Consider the following 19,610-nt stretch of genomic DNA (forward strand, 5'->3'; position numbering starts at 1 on the left):
AGGCACCTCAAGGTTTATACTTGCTAGCACTTTTTTGAAGGGGCTTTTTTTAATAACTACTTTTTTTTTTTTTTGGCAGAGTAAACATCATCCATCATTGGGCATAACTAATGCATATATATTAAAAGGACCAAAGAAATTAAAGAAATTAAGGGAAGTCTGCGTAAGAGTTGAAAAAGACTTTGGAAGAAAACAAATAAATGTACTGTATATTTTCTATCTTTTACTTAGCATACAATTTAAACCATGTCAAATTATGATAATGTTTACCTTTCGTATAGCCCTGTAAATGTGCTTTAGGAAATATAGTAATCTAGTTAAAAAATGTTTTCACAGACGATTCATCACACTATCACCCAGGATTCAAATATTTATCCAATATTTATCATGAATACATTTATAAATCAAACTCTGTGTCTGCAAACAGTAACACCCCCCCCCTTCATTTTTTGTTTACACTGAACAACAGAGTATCTAAGGTCAAAGAAACACACTTTCTGCAAAATGATTTGAATGAGTGACAACGCAGAAGGGGGCTTTAACGTGACAAAGTAAATAATCTTCAGTACAAACAATTTTTTTCCTAAGTGACATAACTAGTAAAATGGAGATCCCCTGTGTGTTGTCAATTGTTTTGAAGTGATTACAGTATAAATACATGTGTAATGGGAAGGTCCAGCTACTGGTGAGTCAGTATCATGGCATAACCTTTACTGTGAGGACAAAATGAAAATAAATAAAATCGCCAAATATCGCCATAAGAAGTTAATAAAAATCCCAAGTTATGAGGTGGCTACATAGAAATTTCCAATTGACTGAATATTGCGTATGGTATAGCGCAGGGGTTTCAAACTCATTTGACTCGGGGGCCACTCGCCAAATTTCATCAGGAACTTGCATTTTCTAATAGTAGGAAACTCTAATCTGGCGTTTACAAGCGGCAGCTGTCACCTATTTAAGTTAATGATCAGGTTACAGCAGCTGCATGTAAAAGCCTACATTTCACATGTAATGATGCGTGATATGATTACATGCAGTTAGAAAACACTCTCCCTGGTTGCACAATCGATGCGTCCAGTGAGTGTTTTCTAACCAAATGTAATCATATCATGTATCATTACATGGGGTGTACCGGCGTTTATATGCAACTTCTGTCACCTGATCATTAACTTGAATAGGTGACAGCTGGCGCTTGTAAACACCAGATTAGGCATTCCTGATGCAGGAAAACACAAGTTCCTGACACATGAATCCCTAATTGCACCTAAAGATACAACTGTGAATGTAGCCTAATACACTTCCCCCATACACATAAAAAAAACGACCCCTGCACATATAAAATAATACACCCCCCAGCCCCCATACACATAAAAAAACTACCCCTGAACATGTAAAATAATGCAACCCCCCACTCACACAAAAAAAGCTATCCCTGCACATATTAAAAAAATACTACCACTGCGCATATTTAAAAAAAAATACTACCACTGCGCATATAAAAAAAATACTACCACCGCATATTTAAAAAAAATACTACCACTGCGCATATAAAAAAAATACTACCACTGCGCATATAAAAAATACTACCACTGCACATATAAAAAATACTACCAACACACACACAAAAATACACCCCCCATATAAAATATTAACCCCCACCGCACACCCACATATAAAATGGTATCGAGAGTCAAAAAGCAGATACTAGTTACATTTTGCTGTAGACTTCAATGTCTGTTATTAACCCTTTCCCCAACATGTAACACACGTCTGGAAAGGGTCTGTTGCTCTGTGTTTAATAAGTTTGTGTTTACTAAAAGCTTGTAGTTGAGAATCAAGTTAACAATCTCATGTCATCCAGTTACTTGAACCAATGACTTGGTATGTTTCCCCTGAATGAGTACAGGTTAATTACAATAGGAGCCCCACCCCCATCCAAGGCAGCTCAGTTTTTTGCCTAGAGTCAAGGAGTAAGGACCCAACACCCTGCTCGGTATCTTTTTGTTCCTATTTTTTTTTCTTTTCCATAAAGTTTATTACATTCCAAATAGAAGATGCAAACAATAAAAGTAAACCAGTGGGGCAATTAAAAGAAGAGGAATGGTGTAAAATAGTATACAGTAATAAAAATAAAAATTGCAGTTATATAAATTATATAACACACCCAAATTATCAGGTGATATAATGGTTAAGAAGAAAAATAGAGGGGGGCACATGCGCGCGGCGTGTGATGGAGGACACTCTGTAACAGCGCTCCGCACCCTGCCGGGACTTCTTTCCCTATAACCCCGCGAATCGCCACCGCACCGGCTCCCCGATAACGCCTGAGTGTCCCCGCTACTTACGGGACCTCGGGCAAGGCAGGCACCGGCTCGCAGATGAGCCGATCCGTTAAAGAATCCCTGGCACACGCAGCCTCCAAGATGTCGCCCGGGGATACTGCACGGAGGGCTCCAAGGCAGCCCTCTCCCCTCTTGGCCAATAATGCAGCAGATGGGGATAGCAGGCACAGCTCACCCTCCCCGGACCGCACCTCTGCCTCACAGGATGCCCTGCTACGCCAGATCAATAGGATGCTCCAGAAGGCCCTGCAGAACACCTCTAAACACATCACCGACAAGGTAACCAGGGAGATCCGGGAGCTGGGTCAGCGCACAGCAGAGCTGGAGGCCCGCATGGACACTAGTCACAGCAGTGGATTACCATGACCACGAGCTAGAGCGGCTCTGTGACGATGACTTGGACCTAACATCTAAATTGGAGGACCTGGAAAACAGGTCTCGTAGATCCAACCTTCGTATCCGGGGGATACCCAAGACTGTCCTCGACCTCCAGGCCACTGTTACAGCCCTCCTGCAGGAACTGACACCGGCCATACCGGTAGATCGCCTGGAATTCCAGAGGATCCACAGGGCCCTCGCGAGACGACAGAAAGATTCCCCCCCCCCGGGACATTGTGGTGAAATTCCTATATTTCTGCACCAAAGAAGCGATCCTTCAAGCGGCCCGCAAAGCCTCTGCCCTCACGTTCCAGGGCTACGACTACCAAATCTTCGCTGACCTAGCCCCGACTACCATCATGAAACGACGGGCAATGAAACCTGCCCTGTCGGTCCTTCAACACCACGGTGTGATGTATCGATGGGGATTTCCATTTCGACTGATGTTCACCTACCAAGGTCGCCCATTCCAGTGCATGACCCTCTCTGAAGCAACGTCCCTGCTGGAGGATCTCGGCCTGTCAGCTAGCTCAGCCCCTGACTCACGGTCTTCCCTTGGGCAACGTCTGATGTCGAACCGCCTTTCACCTCCCACGGCTCCACCCCCATCGTCTCCAACCGGCCGTGTGGCTCGCCCACAAAGCACCTCCACTTCACCTGGATGATGGTCTTCGGGGGAACTCCACTCTCCTGCATACCTGAGTCCTCCAGACTCGAAACCTTCGGAACTCATGTTGGTGCCTAGATTCACGGCGGATGGTTTCACCATTCAATCCCTTACCTTGGGACTCGGTGACATTTAGTTGTTTGGTTAATCTGTCTATGCCTTAACAGTTTTTATATTCTCACTGTTGTTTTTTTATACTTAGACGTATATGCAATGCAAGCTAACGAGATGGCTCTTCTGCTGTGCCCCGGGCGGTCCCCCCGGTTCACCCAAGGCCCCTGGATCCCTCCAGTTATATCCAGCAGAGGCCTGGACGATCCGGGAATACCACCTCCTGACCTGCATATGTGTTGCTTGACATGTTCCACAACGCTATAATGTTACCACGGGCCCTTGCCCGCTCTTTCAACATTCTTACCAAGGTTTGTGCGGTGTATGTTATTACCGCTTGCTAGTCCCGGCGGGGCAGTCACTGGCCCCCCACCCCCATTGCCATCCAGATGGTCGGCCCCCTCCTCCCTAGTGGTTGTGGTTCTGCCTGGAGGTGTTGGGTGTTAACCTTTTGTTTGCCCACCGCCCCCAGTCAGAGTAATGTTTTTATTCCTGTCTCTCTCTCTTTCTCCTCCCTCTTGCTATTCTCCCTCCTCTTCTCCCCTACCGCTCTTCTTCTCCCAGGCTTGGTTCGGCCCTTGCACTTCCCGAGGCACCGTACATACACTATGGCAGTCATTCAAGCGTGGCAATGCCCCCACTAAATTTCCTATCCCTTAATGTTAAGGGAATTAATTCTCCAAATCAAAAGACTATGGCTTTTCGTCAATTTTGCTCATCGAAATATGATGTTTGTTTACAGGAGACCCACTTCTCCCAATCTTCGGAACCGGCATTCTACCACCGTCGCTTCCAAGCGCTCTTCACGACCAGTGCGGCAACGAAGCACCGTGGCGTCCTTATTGGATTCCAGCGAAGAGCTTGCTTCAAAAGTCGGAAGGTAATACGGGACCCGTCAGGCAGATATCTCCTTGTGCACGGACTACTCCAAGACCAGGAGGTAACAATAGTCTCATACAATGCTCCCAACACACAAGTCCGCTTCCTGACCCATCTTTTGAGGGTGGTGGACTCGCATGCCAGGGGGACAGTGATTCTCTGTGGAGACTCGAACCTCACTCTCTTCCCGAGCGTGGATAGGTCTGACACCCGTACCCCTCCTCCCTCCGGCGCATTCCGCTCCCTCATCTCTCACCATGGTCTCTTAGACGGCTGGTGAGAAATCAACCCCCACACCAAAGATTTTACATTCTACTCTCACCCCCACAAAACTTTCTCCAGGATAGACCACATATTTCTAAGTCCGGCCTTGGTCCCCAATATACTGCAATCCACCATTACTCCCTTCCCATGGACCGACCATAGTGGGGTGACGATGCAGCTTGCGGCTTTGTGGGCTTCTGTCACAGACAGATCTTGGCTTCTGAATGATCTCCTGTTGAATAACGAAACCACGGGTCATGCAATCCAATCGGCGTTAGCTGACTACATCTCCCTGAACTCAACACCCGATCTATCCCCCTTGACGCTGTGGGAAGCCCATAAGGCAGTAATCCGTGGCCGTTGTATCCAACTGGCCTCCTCCCAAAAACGGGAACGGCAACGTCGCCTTCGTGAACTGGAGCTATACTTCCAGACAGCCACAACTGCTTTCCAAGCCCAACCCTCCAAGACCAATAGGAAAAGGCTGGATGTGGTGACCCGCAAACTTAACTTAATCCTTTCGAGCCTAGCCCACCGTAGCTTGCGTTACAGAACCCTTACATTTTACCTTAAAGGTAACAAGCAGGACTCCCTTCTGGCACGCCACCTGCGTAACACCGACCTCACATATAAACCCTTCCGCATTCGCAACAGGACGGGCACCATGACCAGCGACCCCTCTAAAATTACAGCTGAATTTGAACGGCACTTGGCAGCACTATACTCCGCGCCAGACCAAACCCACCCCTCCGCTTATGCCGGCTTCTTAGACAATGTCCCGCTACATACTATATTCCCATCGTTCCGCGCCTCCCTGGAGGAACCAATCACATTACTTGAACTTACCTGGGCAATTAAATGCCTGAAACCAAACAAAATCCGGGCCCTGACGGTTTTACACCCCTCTACTATAAAAAATATTCTGACCTTCTCGCCCCCTTGCTACTGGTAGCATTCCATTCACTCGGGAGGCTGCTTCCGTCCGGAATCCCTATCGGCCTCAATATGTATGATCCCAAAACCTGACACTGACACCTCCAATTGCACTAACTTCCGCCCTATATCCCTCCTAAACGTGGATATCAAACTCTTAGCGAAAATTCTGGTGGCGCGCCTCAATCGCGATATTACTACGGTCATACATGGTGATCAGGTTGGCTTCATGCCCAATAGACAAGCAGGTGATGGAGTCCGTCTGGCTTGCCTCCTGATCAACGCTGCCAAGCGCCAAAATATTCCCACGATGCTCCTCTACTTGGATATAAAGAAGGCGTTTGACTCTCTGTCCTGGGGCTTCCTTTTTTTTAAATCAAATAGTTGTTATTCATTTTTTGCACAGTAGAAAAACATAAGGCATAGACGGAAACAAAAACAACAAGAGAAAAAGAGGAAAGGAAGCATCCATATCCATAGGGAGCACAGGGCTTCCTTTTTAGTGTTCTCCGCAAATGGGGCTTTGGTCCTATGTTCCTTGCGTGGGTCCAATCACTCAGCCTCTTTTCCTATCTGTCGCGGTACGCGCCAGGGGTGTCCCTTATCCCCATGACTTTTTGCTCTGGCTATCGAGCCGCTGGCCCAGCTCATCCGAGACCACCGTGATGTCACGGGAATCCCGATTGCAGGTCACCAACACAAGCTTAGCCTTTTTGCGGATGACATTTTCCTCTTCATTTCTAACCCCACTACCTCCCTGCCACACCTTCTCACTCTCCTAGACCGCTTTGGCGCAATCTCCGACGACCTGATCAACCCCCACAAATCCAAAGCCCTGAACGTGTCCCTCCCCAAATGCTTGGTCGACACTCTCCGAGCATCCTTACCCTTTCCTTGGGAATCACACTCCCTCCGATATTTAGGTATCCGCCTCACCCCCTCCCTTGAATCCCTCTATGCCGCTAATTATCCTGCTCTATTCTCCCACCTCTCAACTACTACGCACCTGGTCACGTTACTCTATCGCATGGCTAGGGAGAATCTCTGCCGTCAAAATGACCTACCTGCCTAAATTACCGTACCTGTTTAGAATGCTCCCAGTCCCAATCCCGACGTATAGATTCCGGATACTGCAGCACCAATTATTTCAATTTATCTGGCACAACACCCGTCCCCGCATTTCACGGCAAACACTCTACTCACCCAAACTCCGAGGCGGTTTGGGAGTCACACATATCCTCAGCTATTATGTGGCGGCCCAAATTGCCCCCCTGACTAGGAATAATGCCACCCTCGATCCCGCGCTCTGGGTTTCCCTAGAGGCAGTCACCTGTGCCCCACTCGCTATAGATAATCTTCTGTGGCTCCTACCTAAAGATCGATCATACTGTATGTAATCAATCCTGTTACCGCCCATTCTCTGTGCATGTGGGATGCCCATAAATATTCGGCGCAGCTGCGGTCCCCTCACCGTCCGCTCCTGTCCATGGGGAATCCCTCATTCCCCCCTGGCTGTGAGTCCCCAGCTGCTTTCCACCACTGGAAATCAAAAGGCGTTACCAGTATTTACACCCTATACACATCTGCAGGCCCCAAATCGTTCCAACAATTGAGATCCTCCTATCAGCTCCCCGCTACGGAGCTTTTTCGATACCTCCAAGTCAAGCATTTTTTGTCCTCCCAAGTCCCCAAGTTCCCTACAGGCGCCACATTCACTTTTTTTGAAAGAGCCTGTCACACTGACCCATATGCTCCTGGTCTGATCTCCATCTATGACTCCTTATTATCTAGCCTTACCACTACCTCCCACACCAATATATCTGCCTGGGAAAGGGACCTTGGTTGCCCCATTGCTGAGGCCGACTGGCAATCCATCTGGGAAACAACCAAATCCAGCTCCCAGAACGTGAACGCACTGGAGACCAACTACAAATTGCTCTACCGCTGGTACCTAGTCCCGAGTCGCTTACAAGCATTCGTTCCGGGACAAATACGGGGGAGTGCTTCCGATATTGTGAAGTGGGGTCCTACTTACATGTCTGGTGGCCCTGTCTGACAGCGCAGACTTTCTGGCACCATGTACTGGACTTCTTGGCTAATCTACTGGGTGCAACGCTACCGTTTGACCCGTAGGTGGTGTTACTCAACCTTCCTCCGGAAAACGTGCCTCACATTCAACAGCGATTTCTGGTGCACGGTCTTACGGCAGCCAAGCAAACAGTGGCAAAATCCTGGAAGTCCACAGTAATCACCTTTGCAGAAGTAAAACGTAGACTTCAATGGACCTTCATTAATGAACGAATGACTGCCAGACTGGAAGATAAAGTCGTGCATTTTGAACAGACTTGGCACCCATGGCTCCAATATCTCCAGTCACAATCATTTGACTGCAGCCTACTACCACTTTAACTCTTTGTCTTGAGACCACACTGAACCTGGTAAGCGTTCTTCTCCCTCTTTCTATCCTCCCTATCACCTCCTGCCTTTTCTTTTTCTTCTCCCCTCATTTCTACCTAATCACCTTCCTTGGGCGAGGTCCTTTAAGTTCGTAGTAGCTCCTATGTTTCCCCATAACGCAAGTGGTGGTTCTGCGTTGCAGCGACTCACTGTAGCGCACTACCACTGCCTCCGTATATGTGTTATGTCGAAAATCAATGAAACATTTTGTTTTCAGAAGAAGAAAAATAGAACTAACTTGACAATATACAAAGAACAAAATTCCAATAAAGAAACATCAAGTTGGGTAACGTAAGGAGGAATAGAGACAAGGGAACAAAGGATAAGGAGAGAAAAAGAAAGCGGGGAAAGAGGAAAAGAGCGGGGAAAAAAGAGTGAGGGTGAAGCAAAAGTGAAAAGGGAAAGGAAAAAAGGTGGGTGATCAACAATATTTAAACATCCACCGGAACTGTACCCCAAACTGTACTGTTTGTGTCTTGCTCTCCTCTCTGACACGCTGTCACAGGAGGCTGAGCGAGCAGAGCAGGGAGGAGAGCCCAGCCTCCTGTGACGGCGTGGGCTGTCTCTGCCCCCACACCACTTTGCCGGACTGTGATAGGGGGCTGAGCGGTGTGGGAGGAGGGACACCAGCCGCTCACAGCGCTCTCCTCTCGCAGCGCTCGGCCGGCTGTCACTTTTTCTTCTCCTCGCTGGAACACAGAGCAGCGCCCAGGGTGGAACAAAGAATCACTTCTGCACCGATATATCGGCAGGAAAATTGCACTTTCGGCATTTAGCCAAAAGTGCCATTTTCAGCTGACTCTACGCCCGGGCCAGCGCACCGGCTTCCCCACGTTTGTTATGCCACTGTGCGGGGGTCACTATCAAGTTCAAAAGGCCTTAAACAACATCACTATGTGTATGTTTACTCAGATTGTAATTCCGACATAATCCTGTCATAAGCCGGGGTGGTTTTAAAATAGATCCAACAAAACCATGTACACATATATTGAGATATTCAATCATGAGCTATAGGGATCAATTTCCAGTGGATGGGGTATAAGTTGTTTGGCTGCATGCAGCATGGGAAATTCCAAAGTTTTTAAAATATTTTTGTGGGTTTTCTAGCATTGGTCCAGTAGGCATGCTGCAGGTGTAACGGTAGGAGAATCTCCGATAGTGGTAGATATGTAATTAACTAATTTCCAAAGATCCTGAATTTCATGGCATGACCACCAAATATGCAGGAAAGACCCAATTTCCTCTCCAGATCTCCAACAGAAGTGGCTACAGGACGGGTAGAATGTATCTGAAAGACCCTATACCATCTAGATTGTATTTTAAAATTATTTTCCTGGTTATGTACATTTAATGAGCTATTTGATGTATGTGTTTGTTTTCCCATTTCTGGTCAGAAAAAGTGATCCCTAGATCCCTTTTCCATCTAAGTTTAAGATTGTCAGATGAAGGTGAACTTGAGGACCTAATGAGTTGGTAGAGCATCAAAATTAGATGTTTGCAAGGTTCAGTAGAAGAGTAAAGGGATTCTAACAGTGTGAGTAGCATAAAGATGTTTATGGCCAGAGGCATATAAAAAATGTTGAATCTGGAAGTAAGACCAGTGGGGGAGTTCTTCAGTCTATCCTTGAAAACCCCATCTTGAAAGAAGTGTTGGTCAGTCACACTACCTCTACTCCGCCACTTATTTAAGAAGGTTGAAGATAGACCCCGGGGAAAAGCAGAATTGTCCCAAATTAGGGTAAGAGGACCAGGATTGAACTTCAAATGTAAGGAAGTGCACGCTATTTACAGATCCACAAGGTTGCATTGGTTAGAGCAGGGATGGCCAAACTGCGGCCCTCCAGCTGTGGTGGAACTACGAATCCCATGAGGCTTTGCAAGATTCTCACAGCCACAGACATGACTCCCGGAGAGAGATTCTTCATGGGATTTGTTGTTTCACCACAGCTAGAGGGCTGGAGTTTGGCCATCCCTGGGTTAGAGGGTGACTGGTAAAGGATGTTGGCAGGTGTCCCGAGGGAATCCATGGGAAAAAAGGAAGAGATTTCGCCGACATAGATTTTTCAATGTCAACCAACCCCTTCTGGGAACAGTGAACATTCCAGTCTATTAATCTGGTGAGATGGCACGCCCAATAATATTTCTCCATGTTGGGGAGTGCTATTCCGCCATGTGGTTACAGAGCAGTCAGTGGTAGCAATCTAGGTGTCTTATTACCCCATAGGAAGTAGGGGAAAGTGTGGTTGTTTACATACAAGCGGTCCGGCGTCTAAAGATGCCCGATCGCTTGTATGATGCAAGTGAGGGTGCGCTCCCCCGCCTTACCTCTGGTCGCTGTCGCCGTCCCCGCTGTCCTGGGCGTCCATCTATCGCGGGCGATGTGGCTCTGTGCACTGAGAACGGAGGGAGTTCAGTACCCGATCTCCCTCCGATCTCCCCCCGCTCTCCTCCCGGTCTCTGAATGCAGGAAGTGATGTTTATTACATCACTTCTGCATTCCTCTGTCACTCTCCAATACAGGAACCGGAGAGAAGCTGATAAAGCAGATCTGTGCTTCATCAGCTTCTCTGGGGGTCCCTAGGTGACATTAGGGGTCTTAGAGACCTCGGATGTCACTATAAAGGGGACCTGTAACTGTAATTTGTTATCATATAGGGGACTTCTTAGCACCCTATGTGATAACAGTAAAGTTAAGTGTAAAAAAAGTTTTTAAAAAATTGCTCACAAAATAAATAAAAATGTACACACACAAAACAAAAACAAAAAAAACACAATTTTGTTTTTAAAGTCCCCCACATAGATGCGCAAAAACGACGATTGCTCCAATTATGCTGCACGTGTTACATATTGATGCGAACATCGCAATGAGAGCAATAATTCTCGTGCCATCAATCACTAATAACACTAAACCGATGAGCGGTAAAATCTTTTAAAGCGTCGCCTATGGCCAATGTTGGCTATGGTGGTTTTTTGTGATTTCCCGGGCGCGCACAATTTTAAGGCTTGGCATGTTTGGCGTCTATTTACCGACTTGACCCCGCCTTTTTATATTTTACCAAAAAATTGGGTAAAAATAAATGTTTCCTAAAATAATAAAGGGAAAACTATTTTTTTTTAAATATTCGCTACTTTTTTTGTTATATAGTAAAAAATAAAAACCCCAGTGGTTAAATACTACCAAAAGAAAGCTCTGTCTGTCCCCCAAAAATGGTATAACATTCATTTCAGTACAGCGTTGCATGACGGAATAAACGTCAGCCAAAGGTACTGAAGCGCTGAATACTGAAAAATGGCCTGGTCAGGAAGGGGGTGTAAACACCCCGGTCAGCAAGTGGTTTATAAAATGTTTATTACATCACTTCTGCATTCCTCTGTCACTCTCCAATACAGGAACCGGAGAGAAGCTGATAAAGCAGATCTGTGCTTCATCAGCTTCTCTGGGGGTCCCTAGGTGACATTAGGGGTCTTAGAGACCTCGGATGTCACTATAAAGGGGACCTGTAACTGTAATTTGTTATCATATAGGGGACTTCTTAGCACCCTATGTGATAACAGTAAAGTTAAGTGTAAAAAAAGTTTTTAAAAAATTGCTCACAAAATAAATAAAAATGTACACACACAAAACAAAAACAAAAAAAACACAATTTTGTTTTTAAAGTCCCCCACATAGATGCGCAAAAACGACGATTGCTCCAATTATGCTGCACGTGTTACATATTGATGCGAACATCGCAATGAGAGCAATAATTCTCGTGCCATCAATCACTAATAACACTAAACCGATGAGCGGTAAAATCTTTTAAAGCGTCGCCTATGGCCAATGTTGGCTATGGTGGTTTTTTGTGATTTCCCGGGCGCGCACAATTTTAAGGCTTGGCATGTTTGGCGTCTATTTACCGACTTGACCCCGCCTTTTTATATTTTACCAAAAAATTGGGTAAAAATAAATGTTTCCTAAAATAATAAAGGGAAAACTATTTTTTTTTAAATATTCGCTACTTTTTTTGTTATATAGTAAAAAATAAAAACCCCAGTGGTTAAATACTACCAAAAGAAAGCTCTGTCTGTCCCCCAAAAATGGTATAACATTCATTTCAGTACAGCGTTGCATGACGGAATAAACGTCAGCCAAAGGTACTGAAGCGCTGAATACTGAAAAATGGCCTGGTCAGGAAGGGGGTGTAAACACCCCGGTCAGCAAGTGGTTTATAAATATTCTTTGGAAAAGACTTAAAATTGCAAAACCTGGGGATGACAAAGGTGAGAATTTGGGCACATTGGAAGAATACGTATCTAGCGTAAACACATGTAAAAACGCATCTCCAGATTATGGTTATTTTTTAAAGGAGAACTATGACATGAGTGATTTCCACTCACCTCATAGTTCTAAGCCGACCTGTGACAATGAGACTGTCACAGGTCGGCTCAGTAGATCGGGAGGTGAGGGAAAACATACCGGGTTCCCTCACCTCTCGATCCTGTCACGGCTCTCTGCCGTGACAGGGGGAGGGGCTGGATTCCCCTCTCCCCGCTCCGATCTGCCAGCGCTGACTGGCGGAACGGACGGGGGAGGGGGCGGGTACAGCTGGCTCTGCCTCTAGGTAGGCAGAGCCAGCTGTCACTCACGCAGCTGGGCGGATCCCGTCATCTAAGTCGGGATCCGCTCCAGGTGCGGCGTCTCAGTATACCGCGAGCTGTAGCTCGCAGTATACTGAGCTTAGGGTAACGGGAGGACGCTAGTTTGTGTCCTCCCGTTACCCTAAGGAGAACTATGGGGAAAAACACTGACCCCATAGTTCTCCTTTAAGGGAAACCCATTACACACTAAATGTGGATGATGTGACACCAACAGCTGCACACCTCACTGAGCATCTAATGGCAATAAATATCCTGCCATCCTGCATCCAAAACATCACAAACATAAGAAAAGTTATTTGGCCCGTGGGAGCATAAAGGGTAAAGAAATTATCCCTTGTGGTAACAAGAATAATTAAACATAAAAATAAAATACCAAAGCTGCCGCTGAATAACCTGCTGCCCATTGGATTGATTATGTGAAATGTGATCGCCCATTGGTGACATACCAATAGGTACTTGGAGAGTCCATTGTGGATAGTAATTTAGAGCTCATCTCTCATCTAAAAAACAGCCCTAGATTCAGGGTGAGGCCCCTGGGATGCATGGTGTCCAGAGTGTAGATCCAGTATGCCTCTCTTCACAACAACTGTTTTGCCCTGTCTCCCCCTCTGGGATGTGTCTGTGTTTGTTCTATTATCATGCCTCTGTGTTCATGGGACTTGTGTCTCTTTTCGAGCATGAACCGCCTTTTTAAGGTCACGCCACAGCATCTCAATAGGATTCAGGTCAGGACTTTGACTAGGCCACTCCAAAGTCTTTATTTTGTTTTTCTTTAGCCATTCAGAGGTGGACTTGCTGGTGTGTTTTGGATCATTGCCAGGGCCGTCTTTAACGCAGGGCAAAAGGGGCAGTCGCCCAGGGCCCAATCATTGTTGTGGGGCCCAAAGCAGCTGCCCCTTAGCCCCTTATGTGGATAAGCAGTGGCGGAACTACTGCCAGTGCGGGCGCACCAGGGCCTCGGACCTCTAGGGGGCCCAGCACAGTCCCAGCGCCGGATCGGTACCCAGCGGCCAGCAGGCCCCCCCATCTCTGCGCCGAGAAAAATCAGTATTAAAGACGGCCTTGCTTCCCAGGCTTTGTCATGAGGTTGATGCGGTGGAGGACATTGTAATGTTTCTTCAGGAACTCTTTCAGAGTCAAGGGCGTCTCTTCAGTAACATTAAAATACCTGGTGAAGAGTGCCTTTGTGTACAGCTTCTTGAAGTTGCAGATCACTCGCTGGTCCATGGGCTGCAGAAGAGGTGTCATGTTTTGACACTTTATGAAGTCATACTCAGCGTCCATATCATCCACCAAGGCTGGAGAGTGTGCTGGGGCATTGTCCATCAGTAGAAGGAACTTTTCAGGCAGTTGGTTGTCAAATATATTTTAACAGTGGGTGCAAACACCACATGCAGCCATTCCATGCACAATTGCCTTGTAACCCAATCTTTCGCATTGACCCTCCACATGACAGGCAGTATGGCCTTGTTCACATTTTGTTTCTTGAATGCACAAGTGGTCTGGGAATGGTACACCAGTAGTGGCTTAATCTTCGCACACAACAAAAGGGTCAATCTGTCCTTCATGGGCTTGAGCCCCGGCAGTGCCTTTTCCTCTTGCGTGATATAGGTTCTGTTCGGCAGCTTCTTCCAAAATTCTTGTCACCTTCATTAATGCTCCGCACGTTCTTGTCACTTACATTAACGCTCTGCACGTTCTTGTCACCTACATTAACGCTCTGCACATTCTTTTTCCTACCACGCCTGCTCTGCACTTTCTTGGGAGCCATGCTACATTGAATAAAGCTGTACAGTGAAAGCTTAACAGTAAGTCTGCGACCACGATCTCGAATACAGGAAGCCACAACACAAGTGTGATTACGCACACGCACACACACGCACACACACACCAGGACAAAGAAAAGTATACAGTAGTATGTAGTAAATGACAGGGCTGCCAACCTGAGATGGTCCACAAAAGAAAGCACATAGTGAGTAGTGCAAAGCAAAATTTAGCTGCAAGGAGAGGGGAGCCGACCCTATACCCCGAGTGTTCCAACGCTATCCAGCTCTACTCGGCTGAATCTCCCCTCGTTTATTGTCTTTGGTGAGGAGGAGGAGGAGTCAAAGGCTTCCTTGTGCGCTCCAAAGCCACAAGACAATCCTGTGGATCCGGCCATCCTGCCGGTAGTTGGGAGGAGGCATACCAGTCTTTCAGGGAGGGTTGGGGCAGGTGAAGAATGTCACAGAACGCTGACTTAAAAACATCTTACATTCATTAGTTAAACAAACTCGTTTTTTCCTTTACTTACAAATATAGTTTACCTACTTCTTGGTCCAGTTCTGGCACAAATGATGTAATGTGCCAAAGCATTGCATCCTGGGAAGGTTACATCAGCAGAACATTGCTGGAAAATCTAATCCGCAATCTTAAAAGATCTCAGGGAAAGGCATTTTCCTCCCCTGAGATGATGTGCCTGGTCACATGTCCTATTCACATGTCACATGTCCTATTCACATGTCACATGTCCTATTCAAGGAAGTAAATGGAGAGCTAGTAATCTGCCCTTAGTTAACATGGTCCCAGACCCTGGGAAAGAAAAGAGGAATAAGGTATGCAAATAATACAAAGTCTGCAATTATCTAGAAGTATGTGGTTGTATATTGTCATTACTAAACATTTGTGTTTGTTGTTATTTTAAAGATATGGTTAAAGGTCCACTTTATGCAATCTCTAAAAACTCTGAACCTAGGAAGATTTGTCTTCCATCAAGACAATTACCCCAAGCATAAAGCCAAAATTGCAAAATGTCTTAAAAGTAACATGACCACATTCCACATCTTCAGCCAATACAAAAATTAGTAGCTAGACAGGGTTTTCATCAGTTTTGCAAGATTAAACATTTCTGATTTAGATTTTCAAAGCTGAAAGAGACCTATCCACAAAATGTCAAGGCTGTATTTGATGCCAAATATGCATTTAACTTAAAGGAGTGTACACTAATGCAGTTGTTAACCTGTTGCCGTCCGCCCGTTGCAAAAAAAACAGACGGGCGGCGGACTCGCATTTGCGGGTTGCCGTGTCCAGACGACATTTTTTTCTGCTCGTGCGCCTCCCCTAGCGCGCGCATGGGCAGAAAAAAAATGTTTAATACGAAGACGAGTTACAGGCTGTTTCACATACACACGATTGGCGGCTCTATAGCCTACCGATCGCGTGTATGAGTGCCGCCGCCCCCCCCTTCTGGCCCCTCACCTTCAATCCCGGGATCCGCTGCCCCATCTGTGGCCTGGGACCGGCTCGGGAGGGCATCAGGAGGTAAGATGGGAGGGAGGTCAGCATCTTCCTCCTTGCTGACCTCCCTCCGTGCTGTGAATGCAGAAGTGATGTGTATTACATCACTTCCGGATTCACCTGTCAGTCATCTGGCTGCTATAGCCAGAGAGAAGAAGCTGATGAAGCAGACCTCTGCTTAATCAGCTTCTTTTGGGGTCCCCAGATGACATTAGGGGTCTTAGAGACCCCTAATGTCTCTATAAAGAGGACCTGTCAGTGTGCCTTTGCTATTATATAGGGGGATTGTTATCCCCCCATGTAATAGTGTAAAAAACATAAAAAGAGTAAAAAAATAAATAAAAGTCACATAAAAAAAAGTTTTAAAAAAACCCCCAACATTTTTAAGTCACCGCACCCCCACATTTACGCACATATAAACGTAAATACGCGTTTGCGGCGCCAGCATGCAAAAATGACAATTTGCGCTACACATGTTACATATCGTCGCGAACGTCTGAGTGAGAGCAATCATTTTAGGGCCATCAATCACTGATAACACTAAACTGATGAGTGGTAAATGTTTTTAAAGCGTCGCCTATCGCCAATTTTGGATATTGTAGTTTTTTTGAGGTTTCGCGCATGCGTGCAATTTTAAGGCTTGACATGTTTGGTGTCTTTTTACCCGAAGTGACCCTGTCTTTTATATTTTACCAAGAAAATGGGTAATAATAAATGTTTTATCACTTAATATCCCCTATATTAACACTAAAAAAAAAAAAAATTCTGTAATTTTCCCTTTTATAGTAAAAAATAAAACCCCCCAGTGGTGATTAAATACCACCAAAAGAAAGCTCTGTCTGTCCCCCAAAAATGGTATAAAATGTATTTCAGTACAGCGTTGCATGACGGAATAAACGTCAGTCAAAGTACTGCAGCGCTGAACACTGAAAAATGGCCTGGATGGGAAGGGGGTTTAACACTGCGGACTTGAAGTGGTTAATTTTAGTTATTTAATTCACTTTCCAGAGATCTGGTTGCTGTTGGTCAGTAGTAATAATTATAATCATCATCATCATCAAAAACAATTAAATACACTGAAATTCTATGACTGTAAAAGTATACTTTTTATTTTTCATTCTTGGTCACACTTTTTATTTACATTTCTGATAATTCAGATAAACAGGATTAGTACTTTCAGGCATGTATTGTACTTTTGAGTTGTTTAGGAGGTATCTGCAATTCTATAACAACACAGTAAATTGTGTCTTGCAACCAAAACATTTAAAAGTTTTGGCCTCATTTATTAGCCCAATTAGAAAAAGATCCAGCCATTTAATACCCTATGGCCATGTTTATTGAGAAATGGCTACATCTGGGTTCTTATTTCTATAACATAGAGTGGTTCTGCACGTGTACTTGCCCTTCTGTAACTAACATATTTAAGTTATTTTTTACTTAGGTTGTCAAGGGAGAATACAAGATGTTTTCTTTTTGTAATGGTAAGTGGGTATTCGCATTGTACTGAAACTGTAATTTTATTGACGTGTTTATTATAGGTGTTTCAAGAGATTAGTATACCCTTGTAAAATAACAATATGATAGTTCTTCTATTGATGGTCTTCTATTGCAGTGTATATGGCAGGAAAGATACAAATGTCTACCTTCTCAACCGCCACCTGCATCTAAAAGTTCATGAATTTCTGGTGAACTTCACGGCTTCTGTTTTTGCCTCCGTTTGCAGTATAAAAACCTATTACTGGTTTACAGCTGTGGAACTATGAATTTACAGGTTAGGGCCCGGATTTCCACATGGATGGAACCAATATTGGGATCTGAATTTCTTTCTAAAATAAAAATAAGATTAGAACTGATTTTTCATGGTAATTACAAGAGTATGCTGTGTAAACATTTGGACACCAATTAGTGTATTGTAATATACAGTACATGTGTGTCACTGTGGGTGGATACTAATTTTAAATGTTTTTTATTTGGGTCTTGTGTAGAACTCCAGTGCATCTGTTTTTTTTTCCCATTTAGCTGCAGTGTGGTGTGTTTTTGACGTGTTCGTATTCATTTCTGCGCGTTGCGGTGCGTTCCGGACCAGAAAAAATGTGACATGCAGTATTTTTTCTGTCCGGAACAGAAAGCATTGCACTGGTGTGAACTGGAGCCCAGAAAACACATAGGGATACATTGTGATGCGTTTTTAGTGCAGGAGCTAACTGTCCTGATCTGGACAGAATACGGACATTGTGTGAACAAGCCCCAACTGTGGTTGAAATATCAACCACATAGGATATGCATTGTTATTTTGTACAATCAGCAGATTTAGACTTGCATTGTGAGACAAAGTGAAACACCATAATTGTATAGTACTGCAAAGCAGAGGCAGAGCATATTTTTAATTCCAGTTATCAAAAAAAGTCTTTACTGTTTCTTGAAATTAGCAAGTATTGTACTTGCTAGTAAACTAAAACTGCTAAAACAAGCAGTGAAGGGAAATCTCTCTAATTGTTCCAGATTGGGTTATAACCCTCCACTCCACATCTCCCAACCCCCCTTCCGAAAAAAAAAGAAAAATGTTTTGGCAGGACTTACTTTAACCCCTTCATGACTGAGCTTGTTTTTAGTTTCTGAAAGTGTAGTTTCCACCCACATTTAGAAAAAAACAGTGCCAGCAAATAAAATCTGAGGGATGGCACAATGAATATTTACCCTTTCACATCCTTCCCCCTCTCTTCACCAATACATTCAGCAGTGAAGGGTGATGTGAATTGTAATTTGCATAATCCCTCCTCGGCTCCCAAACCTGTTGTCCCAAGAAGCCTTGTGTTTCCCTTGCAAATTTCAGAGGCTTTTCATAGAAGCGGGCAATCTCCAGCCTTCCCTATACCAGTGCCTAAAACAACACATCAAATTCTGTTACCAGCACTGAGGTAAGCAATGTTAGTGTACCTGTTTCTAAATGTCAGCTATACTATTATATGACATATATTCCTCTCTCTGTACTAGGCTATGCTATTATATGACATATATTCCTCTCTCCTCTCAGCAGCAAATGCATTGTAACACACCAGATTGTAATCACACCAGATAGCTCCCAGCAGCAAATGCATTGTAACTATCTGGTGTGTTACAATGCATTTGCTGCTGGGAGCTGTCTGCAGTGATATACAAACATTTGGGAAAGAATGGGTCACTCTCGGGAGCTCAGTGATTTCGAGCATGGTACCGTGATTGGTTGCCACCTGTGCAGTAAATCCATCCATGAAATTTCCTTGATACTAAATATTCCACAGTTAACTGTTAGTGGTATTATAACAAAGTGGAAGCAACTGGGAACAACAGCAACTCAGTCATGAAGTGGTAGGCCACGTAAGATGACAGAGCTGGGTCAGCGCATGCTACAGTGCGCAGAAGTCTGCGGAGTCAATAGCTACAGACCTCCAAACTTCGTGAGGCCTTCAGATTGGCACAACAACAGTGCTTAGAGAGCTTCATGCAATGGGTTTCCATGGCCGAGCAGCTGCATCCAAGCCTTACATAACCAAGTGCAATGCAAAGCGTTGGATGCAGTGGTGTAAAGCATGCCACCACTGGACTCATGTCATATTGTTTACAGGGGCTGAAAGAAGGAGAAGATGCTTATCACTCTTAGCCTGAGGTACAGTATATAAGAGTAT

This window comes from Nanorana parkeri, unplaced genomic scaffold (genome assembly GCF_000935625.1).
Source record: "Nanorana parkeri isolate BGI_ZX_2015 unplaced genomic scaffold, ASM93562v1 scaffold1491, whole genome shotgun sequence".
NCBI classification, from domain to species: Eukaryota; Metazoa; Chordata; class Amphibia; order Anura; family Dicroglossidae; genus Nanorana; species Nanorana parkeri.